This window comes from Mustela erminea, chromosome 3 (genome assembly GCF_009829155.1).
Source record: "Mustela erminea isolate mMusErm1 chromosome 3, mMusErm1.Pri, whole genome shotgun sequence".
NCBI classification, from domain to species: Eukaryota; Metazoa; Chordata; class Mammalia; order Carnivora; family Mustelidae; genus Mustela; species Mustela erminea.
Window position 1 is genome coordinate 57,149,555 of NC_045616.1, and position 24,095 is coordinate 57,173,649.

Genomic DNA, 24,095 nt, shown 5'->3' on the forward strand with positions numbered 1-24,095 from the left:
ATGAGAGTACTTCGACTTGTAAAATATAAGAAGTTTGCAATATGAAATTTAGAGAGCTGTAGAACACAAAATATAGGGTAATAAAGTGGGATGGGTTTTCTGAAAATTGAGTTTTATAAGTAACCTAAACCTCACTCAGATCTCTGTTAATGGGTCACATTTTTAGCTCTAAGTGAATCAAAGCCAAAATAACATATAGTGACATAATTCTAAGCCCACAAAGTAAAATTGCATTCATACTACTGGCAACTCTGTTTTTAAGTATTAACCATCACAAGCACCTTTTCAGAGAAGTGTAATTGAATCTGTTAACACTTAGAAATTGGATATAGGGAGCTACTAAGATGTTTTCTGAATCCCTAGGCAATTAGTCTGACCTCCCATGAAGAACAGGAATAAGGGTAGGACTCAGGATAGCGCGTATTGCCCTCAAGGAATGGAAAACTAACCCCTCTGATATTGCTACCCCCAAGTAGGGTCCTCCATCTCTCCCTCTCCATTCCTAGAAAAATCCGTTGAGAAATGGCTGTGTGCCAACTACAGTGATAGGTTTGGGGTGTATAGTGTGGAACAAGACAAATATGTCTCCTGTCCTGGAACCAAGGTTGTAGTGAAGATCAGCTAATCAATGAATTAATTACATGAGCAAACACGATCTCTGGTAAGGACCTTGGAGAAAACAAAGGATGATTTGGATGGAATGGTTAGAGGCCAGTCCATGGAGTTGAAGAGAAAGGACTTGAGGATTGAAGTGGTGGAGAAATTGATAGGAAACTAGCGTGAGGAATATTACTAAGACAGGTGTCAATTGGGTACAAAAGCAGACCAAACCATGCAGTTCTTTGAACCACAGAAAAGGCCAGCCATGTCATACAGAGTATTTGACCTTCCATAACCAGAACAAGTATAATAGTCTCTATAAGGCTAATGTGTTTGTAGTACTGGAGCTGAAATCCACAGGGCAGATAGTCAAGAAGGGAGGGCTAAAGGCTGCAGAATGGGCTAAAAACCCATGTCAGGTGTTGCTCTGATATTGGTGCTGTGGATATCCTGCAGAAAGAAGCCAGTGACCTTCATCTTGGAGCTAAAATACACATGTGGCAGGAGTCAGAGAAGCTAAAGGAAAAGGTAAGAACAGTAGCAGCCGCAGCTGTCCCCTCACACTATCAAGTTCATCAGCATATCTCTGACCACATGTATGAGCTAATGAGAGGGCTACCGCTTTGCCTCTGACCTCCGAGTTTCCTAAAAGACTCTCCCATAGCACATTCTCACTGGAGCCTTACAGAGAAGGGAATTCTAGGAAACGTAGGTTAGCCTAACCAAGTTGACACATCACAGGTCATCATGCCCTCTAAGACCCTCTTACCTGGGTCTCTCCCCAGCAACTCCAACTGCTTCCCTTCCAAACAACTACTCTCCAACAACTTCCCTTCTAAACCTCCTCATTCTCTTTCTGAGTTTCCCTGTTTTTGTAAATAGTACAATTTTTCTTATATTACCAAAACTTTCTAATTCCCTAAACTCTTTTTCTCTCATATCCCCATCTTGCTCCCACCAATATGTAACTTAGTTCTAGCATTTTTACCTCCGCAGTACTTGCCCCAGGCATAGGAGTTCAAACTCACCTGGTGATTATACAATCCCACACATTGATTTCATACTCAGTTTGCTATCTGCCCCATTTTAGAACCCCAGAAGTACAACAGGGGCAGCTCTCCCCTCCAAAGGCATGTACACGCAAATGAGTTATGGTGGAGGAGCTAGCATGCTGTTATCATTATTTAAACCAAGAAAAACATACTGTAGACAAGATGAAAGATCTAATAAAAATGTGTTCTTATTCCTGATTCTAAAACTTTAACAGCTGGGCTTTCCCATGTGGGATAATGTTACATAAATAACTCAGCCAGGAAGCAGAAGGGCTGTGAAGAAGTCCAGCAAAATGATCGATGATCTTGGACACTGTGAATATCACACCCAATGGAGTTACAAGGAAATAAGTGGTCATAGGAAGGTACTAGTGAGCTGGTGCTGGTCTGGTCAGCAGACTTGACAGAACCTGAGTCATGTATCACTAATTCTTCCCAAGTTTCCCTTCTATTTAAGCACATTAACACTCTCTATTCCATAGGGACTTCACCTTCCCCACCCAGATTTGTCATCTTTTAATCAGTCATGGAAATGTAGAGAAATCGGCTCTCAGAAAAGAAAGTTGTTGAGAGTTATGGCTCAAATATACTCGATTCCTCTAATTTCCTTTTAAGGGGACATTATCACACAATACAGCCTATTTCATATTTTTGTCCACATTATGTAGGTATGGGTCATGTTATACTTCCTACTTCCACTTCTTCCTTCTGCTGAAGTATATATAGATGCAGTTATGGCACAAATGGCAAAAGGCCTTATGAAAACTAGGTGCGTGAGGAATAGAACTCCAGTGTAAGCGAGTGAGCGCTGTCCTTCTTTTCCATTTACCTAAGGGGCAAGTGGTGGGAGGATGATAAATCCAGAACTTCGGGGCAAGTCTCATATCCCATGGGTTTGGATTAGAAGGTGTCTGAAGATTTCCAGCTCTGAAAACCAGTGACTATCCCGTATTTACAGTGCAGTGAAGTCGTTCTTCACTGACCCCCCTAACTTCTCTTTCTCAGTGGTTGCTTTAACTTGGACGGAGAGCTTTTAGAGAATGGTAATTCACTTGTGTTTTTTTCAGGCATGTTCCTGGAAATCCCACTGTGGTTGGAAGTTCTACTTTGTGAAATATACCAGGGACTTCTCCTTGCCAGAAACTATGTGAAGGCTCACTTCAGTCTTTTTGAAGAGTTACAGGAAATGCTGTGTGATAACAAGAGTGGTCACTTCAAAAGGAAACATTCCCGGGCCATGTGCTTGTTACTCCTCTCTTTCCCTAAACCTGAGATTAACCTTATCTATGAATATCAGCAAGAATCAACTCACCCACTAGCTACACCATGCTCACTCAGGGAAATATCCACATCAACCTGAAAAACGGAAAGAAGAAAAAATAGGAAGAAAATTACTTCTAGGCTTTTAATTGCTTGTCATTTTCCCCTACTCTTTGCTCTCCATAAGTTTTTACACATTATGATCCAAGGTAATATGCTAACATAGCTGCCCCCACCCCTAACCACCTTAGCAGAGTAAGACTCAATGAATAAGAAATGCTTCTATTTTTCCACTGTCTATTCTTGCTTCTAAGAGGATAGTGATGTCTGAAGGACAAGCCCTGTACTTGAGAGATGGTGCAACGAAGCCCTTCAGAATGATATGGAAGACAAAATTCCATAACACCTTTTGTCTCATAACCAGAAATGGTATTTTTTTTTTTTGGCTATTTAAAACTTTGAATTAAAAAAAATTTAGAAAATGCAAATACACAAAAAGGAAGAAATAAACATACATAATTTATTTTTACAAAATGAGATAAAAAATGTTACACACTATTTTATAGCCTCCCCATTTAACATGAACTTCTTTACACAAATTATAGATTTTTGCAATTATACTATAGCCTGTTACTGGACAACTACATTGTTTCCTCTTCAGAAATGATACATTTAAAGGACAGCACAGCACAGCACAAATCATATCAGTGTCCTCTAAGATTGCTTTTTTTTTCTTTTTTTTCTTAGTGAAACGGATATCCCAAGTTTCTGCTTAGCTCTGCATGCACAGATCTTTTGTTTAGGATAAGAAGCACGGGTAGGTAACGGGACTTGACTACTTACTGCTCATTATTACCAGGGCACTTGGAAATTTCTCTCCACTCCACCACTACCTCCAAACTAAAATTACACTCTTAAGAAGCTTAACATTCATATTTTATCAACCTTTAATAGAGAAGGGCACAATGCATGTTAAGTCATCCCCTCTCCTATCACCATAGTCTTTAAAAAAGTATCTGCGTGCATTAGGCAAGGGGATCAGCGCTTAAGTACCATATTTGACTCCATTCTATTAAACATCGCAGAACACTGAGCAAAACAGAGATGTTCCCCAGGCTGGGCCAAAGAAATGAAGCATCTGAGAGAGACAGACTAGAAGCAGACACAGGAGCTGAAAAAGTGAGCCAAGGATGTGGGCTCCCTATAAAACATTCAGACTTAGCAAGATACCTATGGATGCCACAGCCTGATATCAGAAGGCCATCTACCCTCCTGACAACATTAATTCTACAGTTTTTCAGTCATTCAGGGTGCAATGAGGCTATAGCTTCATTTTAATAGTGGAAGTAGTGGGATGGAAAATTACAGGAAATATTGGCAGAATTCATTTGTTTACTCTATAAGTGAAATGTTTGTACAGCCATTAAGTGCATATCGAAGTGTATTTTTGACACGAAGGGCTGCACACAATATATTAAGTGATGAAATCATGTTACAAAACACTATAAAATGTGCTTTGTTAGTAAAAAAAAATCCTATATTTGAGCATAACACACACACACACACACACACACACACACTTATTAAAAGAGAGCTATAAAAATGCATACCAACATGCTAATAGTGGCTTTCTCTAGGAGGTAGAAATAACGATGGTTGTTATCTTCTTTTAGTTTTTTTAATCCGTATTTTTATGGTGAAGATTTATGATAAAATAAATGCTAAGAACGGACATTTGAATTTCATGCTCTACTTTTTTTCTTCGAGCTTGTTATTTTCAGACCATCGGGCTCTTGATGCAACTTGTTTTATTGATTTTTTTCCTCTTTGTTTCATTCCCATGAGAATATGAAAGGTCTTTGTCATTTTACCTTCAATCCTGTTTCTCTATCTCCCCTTTTTCCCATTTGCTTCTCAAACTAGATGTTTCAAATGAACTTCAAGTATTTAAGGGCGGTCACTCCTTATTTGCCTTTGTGAACAGTATTTAGTAAACTTTCGTCTATCATGTAAATTCTTAATTCTTTGAAGAAGCACAAATGGACTGATTTACCCCTTAATGCCCTGACTTCAAGCATTTTCAACCATCAAGAAAGTAAATCATTTAAATTTAGAACTGACAAGAAACAGACTCTGGGATCTCTAACATATATGCATTAAGAATAGTCTGCCAAGGGTTTTGTGTAAAGGCAAAGATAATAAACTTAAAATGTATATACTAGTCAGTGAACGTTTTACATACACAGTACAGTAAGTGTGATCCAAGTTCCAGAAATAAATGTCTTGGGGGTTGAATATAAAACTAATGCCAAGTAAATGAGTTTATTTTCTGAGTGATGAAACTCAATTCTCTTCTACCCTAAATGAAATGAAATGCACCTCTCTGAGATTACATGGCACAAGGTTGTCAACTTCATAAATACTCCTGATTCTCTGGTTCATGACAATAACAGCAAACATATCGCCATTCATTTCACATGCTTTATAAAACATTGAAGAATTTGGTATTTATTACACCATTCAATAATACATACTTTGAGGCTTTAGAAAAAAATAAAGTATTTGACAAGTCTTAGTTAAAACAAAACAAAACAAAACAAAAACCATGCATGAGTGATTATGCGGTAGTTGCATATGGCTTTAGACATTTAAAAAATTTTTTTTCTATCCTATTAGTTTTAGGATTGTTTTGTTGTTGATGATGTTGTTTTTAAAGATTTTATTTATTTATTTGACAGAAAGAGATCACAAGCAGGCAGAGAAGCAGGCAGAGAGGCAGGCAGGCAGGCCCCCTGCTGAGCAGAGCGCCTGATTCGGAGATCCATCCCAGGACCCTGGGATTATGACCTGAGCCGAAGGCAGAGGCTTTAACCCACTGAGCCACCCCGGTGCCCCAGTTTTAGGATTGTTGATGGGCCTAGCTTTCCGACTGAAAAACATTGATCACTCCTTTTGAAAGACAGCCTACTGACCAACCGCATCTTCATGTGCTCTCTGTGAAACTGGAAATGTCGAACATTCTCAGAGGCATAAGATAAAGAGCCTGCCTCACCCCATACAGAGCTTCTCCTGTGCACCACGCCACCAGAATTGTGGACCCATGGATGAACGTGCCTGCTTCCTCCACTACTGGCCAGTTTCACTCTCTGTTTTTTCCAAATCCTCCACTTCCAGTGAAATATAAGGGCAGATTCAGACAGGGTTCTTATTTGCAAACAACACATCCCAGCCCAGACCAAATTAAGCAGAAATTAAACTTATTAGAAGGATGTAAGTTATCTCCTAAGGACCTTATAGATACAGAATAACTCAGAAGGCTGAGAAACTACAGAAACAAATGAAAGAAGAACATGGAGGAGCTGAAACCTGAACCTTGGGCCTTGAACCTGAACCCTGAACCACTGAACCCTGGGCCTTGTCATTAGCACCGTGCCAGATGCTCCTGAAGGTGGTATCTTCATAGACAATATAAATTCTTCACTTTCTCCACTTCCATGCACCATGTGCTACAAATTCAAAGTCCCAAGATTAAGTGTCTTGGTCACCTGCTGCCACACCAAGAGCTGCACAATGAAACAACTATAAAAAATCAGTGACTTTAAACAATAATAATTTACTTTAGCTTATTTGTATGTGGCTCAGCTGAGAGCTGCTAATTTGTACTTGGCTCTAGACTTAAGGCTGAATTCTCTTTCAACTCCTATCTCTTATTTTGAAGGATCAGTGGGCTGCCTGACCATTCTTCTCATGGTGATGGCAGAAGTTCAAGATACCAACCCAAACTGTGTAAGTACATTTGAAACCTCTGCCATATCAAATCTACCTACATTCCACTGGCAAATGCAAGTTTCTTGGGAAGCCCAAAGTCAAGTGGCCCGTGAAAAACATTGCACCTCTAATGAGAAGAGCTGTGAAGTCACATAGAGCAAGTCATTGACACGGAATGTGATGAAAAATTGGGACTAATATTTTAATTTAGTCCAGTGATAATTCCTTCTGGTCAAGTTCAAGCCTTGGGATAGTGCCCTACCTGCCAAGAGGATGAAGAGACCAAGTACTTGGCCCTTTTGATTTCTGTAGCAGAGAAATGGTCCTACCATAAGAGGGTTCAAATGCTGGGGCGCCTGGGTGGCTCAGTGGGTTAAAGTCTCTGGCTTCAGTTCAGGTCATGATTTCAGCGTCCTGGGGTCAAGCCCCGCATTGGACTCTCTGCTCAGCGGGGAGTCTGCTTCCCCTTCTCTCTCTGCCTGCCTCTCTGCCTACTTGTGATCTCTGTCTGTCAAATAAATAAATAAAATCTTTAAAAAAAAAAAAGGGGGGAGGGGTTCAAATGCTAAACAGTCTTCAAAGCACCAAATACCCATCAAAAGTGCCCAGTCATGCTTTCCCATTCCCTTCGATAAAGTTCAAGTAGATTGTAAAGAAACGGCATGCCTGGCAAGTGGAAATTAGAGTAGGAATTTAGAGACTTGGGCTATGTAGCAGGGAAAGAGGAGGCAACATCATTTTTCCAGAATAGTAACAATGAGATGATCACACTTATAAGACCTTTGCTCTGGATCTACACGGAACCCTGAATGAATATGCTATTCTTCTCTCATCCTCCTAACCAAAAAGATATACTGGAACCAAAGAGATGTGAAATGGAAAGTAAGGAACACTCTTATTTATGAAGATGTTCAATCCCTTCTCACACACATCCCATCAGCAAGAACTACACTCCTTCTAAACAAAACAAAACAAACATCAGCAAAATCTTCTGCCAAACACCACTTTTTTTTTCCTCTTAAGAACTTTAACAATCATTACTCTGACACCCTGGTAGGAACAAAAACAGAAACTGGGGCAAACTTAGTCTGATTCTCCCTCTAAAGAAGTCCTCTTAAAGAAGTCTCCCTCTGGACTTCTTTAATCTTCCTAAATGTGATGTTAGGCACAGCTAGGTGTTGGGCAGAAAGTCAACAATTTGGCATGAGTGGCATGACTTGATGAAGATGAGAATGTGGAGACAGAAATGTGAGCTGGCCCGGGAGGAACTCCTTACTGCACAACCTTCAGAAGCACATGGTTGGGCTGGTGTCCAGCTGGTGCATAGAGCATGCACCAGGAAAGGGACCTTGCCCACCATTGCCCCCTTTTTATAAGTCAGGTATGAAAGCAACATCAGTTGGAGGAATACATATTTTGGACTCAGCTGCCAAGCAAAATAAGCTATTAGTTGTTTCGGACAATAATGGGAGTTACCAACTGTCTGGCACCTAGACACTTCAGGGATCCAAGTTCCCTGGGAAATTGAGTTCAGCTGCATCTCCTCCCCCCACAACTGGAATGAGGTCCACCTCACTTGTTGCTGGAGAGAGTTCCAGGGTCATTCACTGGAAAATCCTGATTGGCTTAGAAATGGACCAGTTATTCTATTGTGACTAATATGGTAAAAGGGATTTAGGGACAGGTGAATTTTGTAAATAAGCAGCAGTTGCCAATTGCTAGCAGTGACCATATGTGATACTGATTTCTCTAGATAAGAATGAGGCTCCAGAATGACCTTCTTGAAGTCACCAAGTATCTATTGTTAATGTTACCCAGGACCTAAAGAACATCTCAAACAGTTCCCATCTTCCTGCCAGTTCAATAGATATAAAGCACTGAACATCAAGGGAATGAGGCATCTGGTGTGGCCTGACAACCAATATGCAGATGTACACTTTGTAATGAATTTTCACTTAGCAACAAACATATCAGTCTGATTGAATTCAACAAAAAAACTAGACTTCTTCCTTCCATGGAACCTAGATTCTTGCCCTCCACTCTGACACTTTTGTGGAGCTTGCGTGGTTTGAGTGATGTGTAGTTGGCACATGTTTCCTGAACCGGAGCTTTTGGAATGCTAACCCAACTCAGTTTTCCTGCTTTTCTGAAAAGTATGGTCAAAGTATGGATGACCCCTGGTCAACGCAGACAATCATATTCTTTGCCCCAAGTATTTAAGATCTGGTTTGGAGAAAGAGTGACGCCTGGAGTTAAGTGCGTTTAAGGTGCTTCAAAGGTAGCATTCTGGTGAGATGCTCATGAAAACCCTCAAGAGTTTTCCAGTAACTTTCCTACTCCTTTCTTTCTTTAAAAAAAAAAAAAAAAAAAAAAAGAAGTGTTTTTTGCTTAGATCAGCAGAATTTTGATTTTGTTGTTTGAAACTAAAATAACTAGTTCAGGGGCACCTGGGGGGATTCAATCAGTTAAACTTCTGCCTTCCACCTAGGTCATGATCCTGGGGTCCTGGAATTGAGCCCTGGGTTGGGCTTCCTGCTCAAAGAGGGGCCTGCTTTTCCCTCTCTCTCTGCTCCGCCTCGCCCCACTCATGTACTCTCTTTCTCTCTTAAATAAATACATAAAAACTTTAAAAATAAAAAAAAAATAACTGTTTCAAACACACTCCTTTTGGGCAGCAAACCAGGGTTCAAGGACATGTAAGTTATCCAGAGAACTTCACAGTTGGACTATATTATTTCCTACCAGAGAATCCAAGAAGGGCTCACTCTGTCCCTACTAACAACATCCTCTGGAACAGGTGGCTGGCTGAATGTTTCACATCTTCTATCTAAGACAGGGACAGGATGAAGTTAAGCAGCAGCTAAGTGATGCTTTTAAACCTGGAAAACGCCAAAAGACATGACAAAAGTGCTATCGATTCTACTTACAACTCTAGTCATAATTATGCTTATTTGTCAAGCACTTTGTGTGTATGCATGTCCTTTAGTAAGGATAAAGGTCTTGGAATATTCCTCAAAGTATTCAGATGTATCCAGATAAGTGATGAAGGTTATCTTTCTAAAATGAAATCTAATATATGGAAGGAAATCAAAGGATAATGCCCTCCAGCTTGCCCTGACAATCCATCCACACCCCCAAACACCCTTTTGATATAACACACTTATCAAATACTTCTGTAAGAGCCTTCATCCCAGTTAACATTTGAGTACTCACAGTGCCAGGCACTGTGCCAGAAACTTCCAAAGCACTATTTCCTAGTCTTAGAAACCATGCAAAGGGATAGGTGCTTTTATTATTCCATTTAGAGTTGAAAAAAATTATGACGCTTAGTGATCTTTTAGTAACTTACCCTTAGTCACATAAAGGATGAATGCAGCAGAGTTTGGGTTGGAACTCATGTCTCTTGAACACCAGACCTATGCTTTGGAGTCCAATTCCAGCCATCAGATCACTACTTCCATTTATTTTCCAACTATGATCCTCGAAGCCATAGATAATTTTTGAAGTTTCTTTGAAGTCACAGAAGAGAGGACACGCCCAACACTTTGGACTCCCATTTGGAGAGCAATTCTTTGGATTCTGCCTCAGACCTCATTCGAAGAAAGGGCTTCACATGTAGAAAATGTTTAAAAACCACTAGCCTAATCCACTCCCCTCATTTGACCTGAAGACCCAAAGTGTTTCAGAGATGAAGTTAGTAATCAGTCCATCTGAAACAAGAATATAAACATCCTGATCCTTCTCTACTTTTCTTTTTCACTGAGTTAATTCCAGATTACACTAATTCCATTTGCTAGGACGATTTCAAGCTTAGGTAAGAGAAAACATTTCTCTTAATCTTTTTATCAGTAAAAGGGAATATATTGACTCAAATAACTGAATGGTCCTGAGTTACCTAATAATTTCAGGTGCGGCTTGATCCAAAGGTTTGAGCTAGAAATGGGACTAGGACACTAATTGTTTATGCATAGTTTTCTCAGCTCTATCCTTCCTATTTTTTCTACTGTCTTAGCCTTATTTTTTTCATCATAGCAATAACGCCTGCTGCCATTCCAGAATTTGCTCCCTGAGCATACAGTCCACAACAAAAGAAAAGGTCTCTTTCATAACCATTGAGGAAGAAGAGCAGGTACTCTCCTTTTCCATAATTTTCCAGCAAAACTCCCTTCACATTTCACTGGCCTGAACAAGGTCTTGCTCCCATTCCTAAACCAATGCTTATGACCACGGGAAATCAGATGATCTGATTAGCCTAACCAACCCAATCACTGGGCCTCTACCAGCGGAGGAAATTACAGTCTCCAAAGGATAATCAGTACATGCCCAGAAGAAGGACCTCAATGCTAAAGAGACAAAGGATTCTTTTACATATACCAAAGTACATGCTCTAAGAGAGGCTGAAGCTGAAGCTAAAATGCTAGAATGACTGGAACGGCACTTTCTAGGAACGACAGTAACAGGCAGGCTGTCTCCACAGCAGTTCCGACAAGCTGCTGTCCAGATTCCTACCAGTACTGAGGAAAGCATAGCCAGGGAGGAAGGTAGACGACTCTGCCTCAGACTGGGCAGACGCGAACCACTCAAGTCTCCACAGAGCAGGAATTGGACACGTTATGGCCCACAGCCTATTTCTACATGACCCACAAGCTGAGAATGGCTTTTCTATACGTTTTACCAGCCAAACACATAAAAGATATTTCATGATGAGAAAATGAATATAAAATTCAAATACCAATGTGTATGAAGAAACTTTGACTAAAACACAGCCGCACTCATCTGTCTACATATTGTCTAGGGCTGCTCTTGAAAAATTTCCTATCTGGTGCTTCTTGGAAAACATTTACCAACCTTGATTTAGAACATCATCCCTGACTAGCGGCATCCTTACCATCTGGAAACTTGCTAGAAATGCAGCCTTGGGCCCGCCGCAGACTTTTGAATGAGAACCTGAGAATGGAGTCTAGTATCCTGTGTTTTTTACAAGCCTTCTCGGTGACTCTGATGCAGGGAGAAGTATGGGAATCACGAGTACAGAAGAACACTAAGATGAAAAACATCTGAAGTTGCAACCTCAAGAAGAGGGCCACTATAGCGTTTTCTGATGCAAGAGCTGAAGGTAGGAAGCCTAATAATAATAAAAAATAATAGTACCGGGGCACCTAGGTGACTCAGCTGGTTAAGTATCTGCCTTTGGCTCAAGTCATGGTTCTGGGATTGAGCCCAAGTTGGGTTCCCTGCTCAGCAGGGAGTCGGCTTCTCCCTCTCCTTCTGCCCCTACCACCCTGCTCATGCTCTCTTGCTGACTCACTCTCTCTCCATCTCAAATTAATAAAAAAAATCTTTAAAAAATTTTTAAAAAATAACAGTACTAATAATAGTGATGTTTACAGCAAACTTGAAGGGTGTCAGACATTCTGCTTTATATTGAAGATCTTATTAAAACCTCACAATATGGGGCACCTGGGTCGCTCAGTGGGTTAGGCCTCTGCCTTCAGCTCAGGTCATGATTTCAGGGTCCTGGGATAAAGCCCTGAATCAGGCTCTCTGCTGAGCAGAGAGCCTGCTTCCCCCACTCTCTCTGCCTGTGTCTCTGCCTACTTGTGACCTCTGTCAAATAATTAAGATATTAAGCAAAATAAAACAAAACCTCACAATATGTCTACAAAGTAGTTACTATTATTATCGCCATTTTGTGATAAATAAATTGCAGCTTCATGAGACTGACTGACTAGTCGGTGTTGGTAAGTGGTGGCTCTGTGCTGAGACCTCAGTGCTTTCACACCAGGGTCAGATGTCTTCATGACATATACCTCCAAGTTATACAGTCTAGATAAATGTAAGTGTTACTGAAAAAAATAAACAAAACCAGACATACAGCATTTTCTTGAATAGATCTGGAGGAAATTCTATCAGCACTTGTGGCCACCTACTAAAATCTATTTCTTTGCCTTGTATATTTTACATAAATTTAAAAAGTAAGATTTTTCCTTTCTCTCATTTTCAGGTCCTGAGAGTCTCTGACGTTTGCTTATTATATGGATCATAATTACTTAGTTGCTTTTGTTGTTTTCCACATAATTGTCAGAAAAACACTTTGGTTTACTTTTGCATGGCATAGCAAGCTTTAATTCTTTTTTTCTGGTGGGGAAGGCTGAGTAGGAAAGGGAGAGGGAGCTGGGGGAGAGATGGGGAGTAAACCAACACCAGAAGAAATAGAAGTGGAAAAACAAAACCAAAAAAAAAAAAAAAAGATTCCTGGTACTGTAGGATGTCAAATGGAGGCAAAAGACACCTAATACCAGTGATTTGACCTTTTTATATTAGAAAAACAAAAACATGCTGAGATGTGAGAGACACTTGAAAGGTACAATTTGAATTTTGAACAATGTTTTCCATATGGTGCACATGCCATCCATAACCTTTATAGGTTTCTAGTTCACTCCTCAACGAAATTCACACTTCCGGTTTCAGTTTATAAAGGATAGGAATTATAGCTCTGTATATCTTAGAAATGCACGGAAAAAATATGAAAAGTATATGAAAATTAGTGTTTGACTTTATTTTACATATGGAATAGATATTCAAGAGAACCAGTTTTGATTTCCGAAGAATGAAAATGATCGTGTTGATCTACAGGGCTTTAATAAACCAACTGACCTAGGAGACGAACGGCTAGTTAGAAAAAATTTTACTTTGTGTTGCAAAGTCTCTGACTCTGTACATTAAATACAGTGAAACAGCTATACATGGACAATGTCACATAATACTAGCTGACAGTGCGCAGACTGATCATCAATAGACGGGTTAGCTTAGAACTTCAGAAAAAATACAGCCTTATTATATAGCAAGTTCTCGCAGAGATGAAGATGAACTAGATTAATAATTTTTACATTTCCTAGAGTCATCAATCTCTCTTTTTTTTTTTTTTTTTGAGTCATCAATCTCTTAGGAAAGCTGAAAAAATGCAAGAATTCTCTTTTATAAGTATGCATATACCTATAAACAATTACGCTTATTAATTCAGGAGGTTTTGAGCCCTAAGTTAAAAATTTCCAAACAGCATGAGTTTTGGGGTTTCTTCTGATTAAAAATGCCACAGATGAGGGATGCCTGGGAGGCTCCGTTAGATAAGTGTCTGCCTTCAGTTCAGGTCATGATCCCAGCCCCACGTCAAGGTGCCTTGCTCAGTGGGGAGTCTGCTTCTCTCTCTGCTCCCCCTCACTTGTGCACTCACTCTCTCTCTCTCTCTCTCTCTGAAATAAGTAAATAAAATATTTAAAAATCTCTTAGATGATATGATTCCGTTGTTAAATCATCTGAATCATTATCAGTTAGGATCAGCTGATGGCTTATCACGTAGCTCCCAGAAATCCGGGGACCAGGATATAAGTGACCTTGGTGGAAAGCCACTGAAATCCCCTTCTCTATAGACCCAGCACTGATAATTTTCAGAATATTTTGTACTTTTAACTAATTGCAACTTCTTATATATATTTTTTAGTTTCTTAAACAAGGGAATGTTGTTAGAAGTAATTAATTGAGCTTGGTTTTCATGCTCTGGTGTAATACTGGAATTCTGACTATAGCTTCACAAGATGCATTTTATAACCTTTATCGATCCTATCCACAGAGACTTGCGGCCCTTTAAAGTTATCAAACATAAATCCCTTTTGTGCTGTGCCATAGGCAAACTTGGCTCATCAAACAAGCTTCCCATTAGTTGAGGGGTAAAGACAATAAATAAAGTGGCAATGATATTCAGGGGAATTTGGTTTAGTTAGAGATGAATGGCATCCCCGCACTTACTTGTGCTAATTGCTCAGTACTAGAACTACTCTGGTTTCTGAAGGAGTGTTTTCTGTCATTGTTGCTGCTGCTTAGTTTTCTGTCACGAGGAGCTTTCCTTCAGAAATACTTTGGGAAAAAAAAAAAGGGTAGCAGAAAAGTGTAGAGCCCATTGGGGAAATAAACAGTACAATTATATATGACACTAAAATAAATGAAGGCTTTCCCTCTTCCAGCCCTGCTTCCTCCTAATGACTGTGATAACTGAAGTGCTGGGTTTTATTAAATAGAGCAGAAGCAAACTCTCTGGAGATGAAAGCCGCTATTGAGATTCATACCTGCTGAAACAGAAGGAGTCTCCTCCCTTTTATAGCTGACAGATAGGTCCATAATGAGCACATTTTGTAGCTGGAGAGAAAGAAAAGAAGATGAAAGAAAAATCTTTTGAAGACTAGGGGAAAAAAGGGAAAATCCCACTAATAGAGTGAAACCCCTTAAATTGCTTTCCAAGAGACAGAAAACAGAATACTATTTAAAAGGTCACCCTGGTTGTTTGAATTACTTTGGCTTCAAGGAGATAAATATTGTGTATGACAATTTAAGAATGTCTGCTTAGAAACCATTTTCACACATCGAACAAAGGAATCATTCCTAATGTGTGATTAGCTGATGTTCTCTGTTCACCACAAAGGTTGGCTTTCCAGTACTTCAAGTGCAGGGTTCTTTATTAATTGGCTCAAGCATCCCTTAGGACTTCTGAGATATTAAGACCACAGGATGCTTCAAGGTTCTTTCTTTCTTGAGAAAAAATATATATACAGATTTTTAAAACATGGTGACTACAAGAGCGTTGTCATCTCTTTAAACGACACAGTGAACCTATCATTAGTACTCAAAAACTTTTCTGCAGCATGCCTTGTTAGCTCAAAATCTATTAAACAATAATTTTATTTTTTCTTGTACCTTCAAAAAAAAAAGTCTTAATTGGATAAACTTGAGCTCTCCCACCCAAACAGGTTCTGTGACTTTAAATGCAAATTACCAAACTGTTCCTGAGGCAAGTGAGGAGAAGGACTGCATCCATCATGCTGTTATTTAAAATGAATTTTAACCCCTTAGGCTGACAACAAACACAAACCCAGATTGCCACAAACGGAAGCCTGGGGGTCTGTTGGAATAAGAGCTGCCATTTCCAATAAAAACAGAGCACTGCAATAAGGCCATAGTGAGCAGAACTTGATGTTGAAATCACGGACCTGCTCTAGATGAGATTGAGGGTGAAAAACAAAGGAGGACATGAGTGACATTTCATATCGGGTAGAGGTAAGGTGAGGCCCTTCCCACACGCTGGTGAGGCTGCCAGCGTTTCATAGACCCTGAGTCCCACACATGCTCCAATCCATTGATTATCTCATTTGGAATGACTGATGCCCCTTTGGTTCCAGGGATCTGACACTCGGTTCTGACAGGACATGGTGAACTGTTTATTCATTATTTAATCAGAAAATCAACGGAGTCCAGAATCCCTGTATTTGAAACTGAGTCTCAATTAGAGGCCGCGTTACATCTAGGACTCTAAATCATGTTCTATGTATTATAATGTGTTTATTTAGAACCTTATATTTTATCACTGGCTCTGTAATTCTTTAAATAAGTCATCCCGTGTATCCTCTTAGCTGCTAATGGCTCGATTCTTTAATGGTTCAGGCCAGTTCATAGTAGTGACTTGTTAGGGGGGCTGTGTCTCTGGGCTGCCCCAGCCCTCACCAGGCCTGCTCTCTCTGAAATGTGGCTGGGTGCCCAGAGAATGAACTAGCTCCTGCCTGGTAGAGAGGAGAATCAAAGGCTGGTACTTGGCAGGGGCCTCTGCTCTTGCAGCTGCCCAGTGCTAAGTTATTACTCATGTGCTTCTCCAGCCGTGCACAGCAGGGCTGGCCTAATCCAACACTGAGCCTCTCCCCTGGCCATTTACACAGGACTTGGGTTTCAGAGCTGGAATAAAGGGGGCAAACTCAGCTGGCTTCTGCCCAGGGCAGAGTGGTGAGCGTGTCTGTTCTACACAGACTGAAATGCAGTAGACCCGGTTCGTACTCTCCGTGTGCCTACAAACTTGTGTCGACTCCCACTGCCAGCCCAAAGGGATTGTTTGAGAACCTTGGTGGGTTTTGCATAGGTAGACGAGTTCATCATGTGGAACTTCTGAGGCAAAGGAAAAGCATTCAGACAGAGTTTGCATAAAGCTGAGGAAGAATGGTCTTCGCCCAAGACTATAGTGATAGAAGGAGGGAGCTTTCCTTCCTTCTACTTAAAGAACATCACACGCCCGTCTACCTGCGCTTTGCCAATACACTGACAGGTCAGTTTTTAACCTGATCTTATGGGTCTTCCAGGACCCCAGGGAGGTGTGCTTGCTGAGTATGGTATGTGTAAAGGGGGCAGTGAAGAAAAGAACATAGAAAGAACCTAGGGTCACAGAGTCCCAGTCCAAGACCTGCTGCATGGTTGTAGCACCGCATACAGCTTGGGCTTTCTCCGTTCCCTCATCTGTCTCCTGCTTGTGTCTATATATCTGGATTGCTAGTCCTGGTTATTTCCCATACTTTTAGGATGACTCTCCTACAACGCCAATGGAAACAGAATTGAATGAATCATCAAGTTGTACATTATAACATAAATCATATTTTCCTACTACCCCCCCCACACATCTCAGACTCAGTTCAACCCACTGAAATGGGGATAAACCCTGGTCCCCAAGGCTTTTATCTGAAAAAACAATGTTTTATCTCTTCCTGAATAACTACCTTCGAAGAGCCCCTCAGCACAGGGTAACAGTAATTATTGGCAATCCATTTAACTTGCTTATAGTGACAAACTGTAGTAAACTTTTATGATCAGATGTACCTGTGTTGCTTATGTAAAACTAAAACATCCCATGTGACTATTATTACTCTTTCTTCCCAAGGTAATAAACTCAAGGAAGTATAACTAAAAAGCCAAAATTGTCTTCAAAATAAAAAAGCACACACACATTTCTCCCACATTCCAGCTGAAACCTGTCCTCCACTCTTCTTTCAGGAGAAAACGTAAACTTAGCCGACAAAATGTCTCCTACTAATTGTTCATTATCTGTTGTCTTACAGCCTCTAACAGCCCAAACAACTGATAGGTTCACATTTTGTTTTCCCACCAGTTGCTTTGCTGTCATATGGATTCTGCCTTAAAATGTCTGCGTGCTTTTAAAAATGTTGTTCCAAATGGAATTTGAAAGATGTTATAATGTCCCCTCAAAGGCAAACCCACAGGAAAGGTGGTATTAGAGACGTGCTGTATACAGTGGAAGGTTCTGTTATGTATTTTTCATTTTTTCATTGAGCAGTTCTTCAAGGCCTCCTACCTTCCTTTTAATGCGTCATCTTCAAGGACATACAGGGAACAAAGTCAAGAAAACCTGTGGCTTTTGTAGGTGGTTTTACATAATGGCCAAAGTCATCTCAAAGACATTGCCTTAATGCAGTTTAACTCCAGCTCTTTGTGGTGGGGGCCGGGAAGTTGACAACAGTCTGACACACTGTGGAAGGGACGCTGTTTGCTTTTGAGAGCCCTCTGAACTCTTCCAGCCTCCTGGGAGCCATTGAATCCAGCACTGTCCAACAGAGGTATAACATGAGCCACGTATGCAACTGTAAAGTTCTATAGGCCATACCAGAATAAATAAAAGAAACAAGGTGAAATAAATTTTAATGATATATTTCACTTAACCTGGGATAGCTAAAACATCACGTTATCATATAAGCAGTCTAAAAATTATTAATGAAATATTTTGCCTCCTTTTTGTGGACATGAAGCCTTCAAAATGCAGTGTTTTGTACTGACTGCATATCCCAGTTTAGTCTAGCCACATTTCAAGTGCTCAGTTGTTACATGTGACTAATAAATACCTAGGGTAATAGAGCAGATTTAATCCATTGCTTTTTAGCAGAATGTGTAACGGTGCCTGAGGGACCATAAGGAATTGATGTGGCTCCAAACTATGGGCAGATTATCACCTTCGGTTTTTACCAAACCTTTTTCAAAAAGCCCTATAGCAAAGTGAGCTCTTTGATGCATTGAATCGTGTAATCATTTGTCCCTTCATATTCAGTCATTGCCGGGCACTGCGCTTGTCCAAGCTCACAACTTTGAAAGGTGAGTAGCTGAAAAACTGAATTTCTACTAACTGACAGGATCATGTATTTCAATTTCTTTTAATAAAGTTTTATGCTAGAATAGTTGACGATTTAGAGAAAAATCGTCAAGGTAGTTCAGCGATCTCCCATTTGTCTCATTCCCAATTTCCCCAAGTATTAATATCATACATTAGGATAGTGCATCTGTCACAATGAACCAATACAGATACATGGTTATTAAGTAAAGTCCATGCTTTATTCATATTTTCTTGGTCTTTCTATTCTAGGAGACCACATTACATTTAGTCTTCATGTCTCCCAAAGCTCTCTTGGCCGTGACAGTTTCTCAGATTTGCCTTGTTTTTAACACCCTTGGCAGTTTGGAGGAGTACTGGTCTGGCATTTTGTAGAACAGCTCTCAACTGGGATTTGTTTGGTTCTTTTTTTTTTTTTTTTCCATGATTAGACCAAAGTTATGAGTTTTGGGGAGGAAGAGCATAGAGGTAAAGTGCATTCTCATCACGTACTGTGTATATGATTTATGACTGCAATGGTAACCTTGATCACTTGGTTGAGGTAGTGTTTGTCAGGTGTCTATACTCTGAAGCCACACTTTTGTGCCCTTGTCATACTCTACTCTTGGAAAAGAGGTCACCGTGTCTAGTTTGAATTAAAAGAATAAGAGCTACGTTCCACCTCCTAAAGGGCAGAATATGGACCTATATTATTTTGAATTTTCTTTTTATGAAAATTATTCTTAATTATTTCTTAATCTAATCATGTTTTTAAAATCAGTCTGGGCTTGTGGATATTTATTTTATACTTCCATTATTATCCAATAGACATTTATTTACTTTGTTGCTCAAATCATTTCAGCTTTGGCAGGGCCATTGGGAGCACCTTCAGCTGGCTCCTGTGTCTCTTCACATATTCCTATCAATGTGGGTTTTTTGGATTCATTTGTTTTGTCATTCTGCTTTGTTTTTTGACACCCTCCTTACTTTCTGGCATTTTACATTCTCCCCCCCCCCCCCCCCAGGCCAATAATCAGATGTTTCTCCAAAGAGCACTGGTTCCTTTTATTGGAGGATGGTTAAAAATAAGCAAACAGGGTGCCTGGGTGGCTCAGTGGGTTAAGCCTCTGCCTTCCGCTCAGGTCATGATCTCAGGGTCTTGAGATGGAGCCCTGCATGAGCAGAGAGCCTGCTTTCCACCCCCGCCCTGCCCCCCTCCTGCCTCTCTGCCTACTTGTGATCTCTCTCTGTCAAATAAATAAATAAATAAAATCTTTTAAAAAAAGATAAAAAAAATAAGCAAACAATAAAACAACAACAATAACAAAAACAAGATCAGAGTGCTAGCTATTTAACATTTTATGGAGCATTATTAGTAATTTATAAACAATTTTCCCTGGAAACAAAGGAGCAAAAATATACTTTCCTGAACATTTTCCAAGTGACTATTTACATGTTATGAAGCATGAAGGGCATCTGGGATCTCTCACCTCGTGCAATATTACTGTGGCATTCCTGTCAATGGCAGTCTAGGAGGAAGATAGAAAATGTACCTAAGTCAGGCAAATTAAGACTTCTCACAAGCTTTTCCTGTGAGTCAAATATGAAACATGGTTATTTCCCATGGTTTTATTATATATTATATATATAATATTATATACCATATTATATTATATTAGAATATATTATATATTATATTATTATATAATATATAATGTTATATATATTATATATTATATAATTTAGAATACTATATAATATTATTATATAATATTATATTATATCTTATATCATATCATACTATACTATCGCCCTCGCCTCACAAGGACGACAAGAACCCTGGTTCGGATGCATCTTCTCTCTCTTCTCTCTCTTTATTTCCGCAAGTCTACACACTTATATACGCTTACATGACCAGTCAGCGAGCAGGGTACAGGAGGGAGCGAATCAGGCTGTTCACCTAAACGAACAACTTCGCTAGCAACCAATGCTGTTTACTTCCTCTTTGGGCATTCCGCTTAGTCTCACGAGGCAATCCTAACCTGGCAACTAGCCAGGCGCCATCTTTTAATGGTGGAGGCTGCCCTGGCCAGGGGCCTGCCTCCGACACTATACACCACCTGAAACCAAAAACTCACCTCAACTGAACAGTAAAGAAAACATGTTGGCCCAAGGAGAGATGAGAGATTACTAAAAAATAGGAAAAGGATTAAAATCATACAATTGGCTTGAATGTCTGTTCCTGAGGTTGTGATCTTTAAAGATCATGTTTTTAATGACTTGTTAGAAACACAGTGCCTGGTAATAGTCTAACATTTCCTGAACCACTAAGCTGAATTGTAATTAGACTTTTTAGCTACCGCTTTTTAACTTTATCATAACCATACAGTTTCATTAATCAAAAAGAATGTCAGAGGATATGTTTCTGTTCTTAAAGAACAGACGCTCACATTGAATGACATGACACTCTGGTCCAAATCCTGTGCCTTCCTTGCCCTGCCTATCCCAGTATCACGAAATCATTCAAACATTTCTTCTGAGAGTCAGGGAGTGGCCATTCTTAAGGTACAGTTGGACTAGACCGAGTGACTATTCCTCCAAATATTCCACCAAATTTCTCTGAGCTTGTCTTGGAGAAAACAAGGAAGGCACTCCTTCCAACTATGGAAGCACTAATGCAAACCAGTTCGGGTGCTGTTTGATTCTTCTGCTTCTAATTCAGCAGAGCAGTGACCTCATTCTAGTTCTTCCTCATGCTGGTTTAGTAATTCCTACTCTCTCCATTTGGCCATCCCAGCATTTTTTCTAGCCAGCTACTCTCCTCATCCCTCTCCCACTGTCTATACCCAGGCAGCATCTTCAGTCTTTGCAGGCATCTTTTTCCCACTTGTACCTACCCCTTAGCTATCCCCACTAACTTTTCGGTTTTCAGTCCATTCGGTGTGAGGAATTGAAATTAATAAACCACACATCCCCAGTAAATCCAGAGATAATGACTTGAGCCTAAACTACTGCAGATTTTTACTGACATTTTGAAACAAAATGTAAAAAATGTTGAACTGCTCAACTACGTGTGTTTAAGGTCCTACCTTAAGCTTATATTGAGGAGTTCCAGAATCCTGCCAAATTAAGATTTTGAGAAAACTACAGCCTGTGTTCTTGGTTGCTCTCTCTCCCTAGACAACATAGTTGGACTAATAAGCATCCTCTCTCAGTCCCTCTACCTCCTCGCCCTCCTTCTCTCTTCCATACAAACATCTTCACTGTATAAAACTCACTTCTTCATGAAGCTTACTGTTTCATTTTTGGACGGGTCAATTTGTGGACAACTGTCCTTCATACAGAACTGAAATTTATAGTTATCATCTGCACCTCTCATTCCTGGAATCAAACAAGATTCTATCTACAGAACTTTTTAAAACAGCAAAGTAAGAAATACATGTAAGATAAATGTCAATTTCACCTTGTAGAGTTGGACAATTTGACAAGCACACTGTCCTATCCAAGTTATTAGAACAGATGAATATGAGAATAGGGCGTGGAAGCTAACAAACCCGGCACAGGCTTCCATACGGCTCCTTCGAGGGTAATGTGAATCCATTAATCTGTGTTCTTTTTTTTTTTTTTTTAAGATTTTTATTTATTTATTTGACAGAGAGATCACAAGTAGGCAGAGAGGCAGGAGGAAGCAGGCTCCCCACTAAGCAGAGAGCCCCATGTGGGGCTTGATTCCAGGACCCTAGGATCATGACCTGATCTGAAGGCAGAGGCTTTACCCCACTGAGACACCCAGGTGCCCCCATTAATCTGTGTTCTTTAAATAGCTCTATTTAAGCAATGAAAGACAAGGACCAGTCTAACTCAATAGAAAATAGTTTTTAAAAGCCAAAAACAGGGGGTGCCTGGATGGCTCAGTGGGTTAAAGTCTCTGCCTTTGGCTCAGGTCATGATCTCAGAGTCCTGGGATGGAGCCCCACATCGGGCTCCCTGCTCAGCGGGGAGCCGGCTTCCCCCTCTCTCTCTGCCTCTCTGCCTACTTGTGATCTCTGTTGGTCAAATAAATATATAAAATATATTTTTTAAAAAACCCCAAAACAGGAAGAAAACCAGGACCCAAGAACTAAGGCTGATCAAGAACCAGCAGGACCTAGAGAAGGTTGGTGTGACTGAGGCTCTGAATCTCTGTGCTGGTTAGGACACTTCTGTCTTTGAAATTAGTGGAGGCAGTGGTTTCATTTCTTTCACTTCTTGCTTCTCTCCTCATGGTCAAAGCCAACCTCAGAGTATTTGAGAAATTGTTCCAATTCCGAACACACTAAATAAAAAACAGTGCTAGTTTGCAAGAGTCCCAGATGAAGGCAGGAAAAGATCCCCAAACTTACTCTCAAAACATTATTGTGGGAACAGTCCTTAAGGCTTGATTGGGGGTAAACTGCTAGCAGTTCTGGATTCACTGGACACATGTGACAAAAATTCCCATTCCCAAACATCCATTCATGGTCAGAAATCACGTGAAGCTATGTGGTATTTCAAAAGCTATAAATACAGCACCTTGATTCAAGTAACACAGAACATTTGTATATACATGAGATAGCCTCTGGGGAAATTTCAGGCTCATAAAATTTACCAGTTAGTTCTCATGGAGGGTGAGACAATGGTTCAATATATAACATACATGATTAAATATGAGTAACTTCTAGATCCTTTGGAATTGAAATTAGTACTATATATCACTTGGAACATAAATTCAGAGTTCATGGGAAGGTCTAGAATATGGAACATGACCTTATACCATGATAATTAGGCCCTTATACCCAGTGACCTTCTGTGCTTTTATACAGACAGTCTTTAAATACCTTATTAATCTCATCATGATACTTTTTTTTTTTCATCATGATACTTTTTTAAAAAAAGATTTTACTTATTTGTCAGAGAAAGAAAGACAGAAAGAGAGAGAGAGCACAAGCAGGGGAAAAGAGGCAGGCCGAGGGAAAGTAGGCTCCCTGCTGATCAAGGAGCCTGATGTGGGATTTGATTCCAGGACCCTGAGACCATTCATGAGCTGCGCTGAAGGCAGATGCTTAACAGACTGAGCCACGCAGGTGTCCCATCATGATCCTTTCATAAATCTTAGCTTTGACAGCAGTCTTAACTTTTGGATAAGAGGCTTAAAGTCTAGAAAATTTCTAAGGTATTTATTGTATATACTACTGCTCAATATAATGATATAATATGCATCTATAAAATGCTCTTGGCATAACCAAAAGATCATACCAATAAGTATTCTTAGAAGAGTAACAATAATACATAGTAAAAACACTATCTTGAATATTTAGTCAATATTAAGTGTTTTTTCTTGGGAGTTTTATATAGCTTCATACTCCCTGGAGTGTAACACAAAGCCCAATTCTAAGTGGAAGTACATTAGGCATTCTTTTTATTATTCTTTT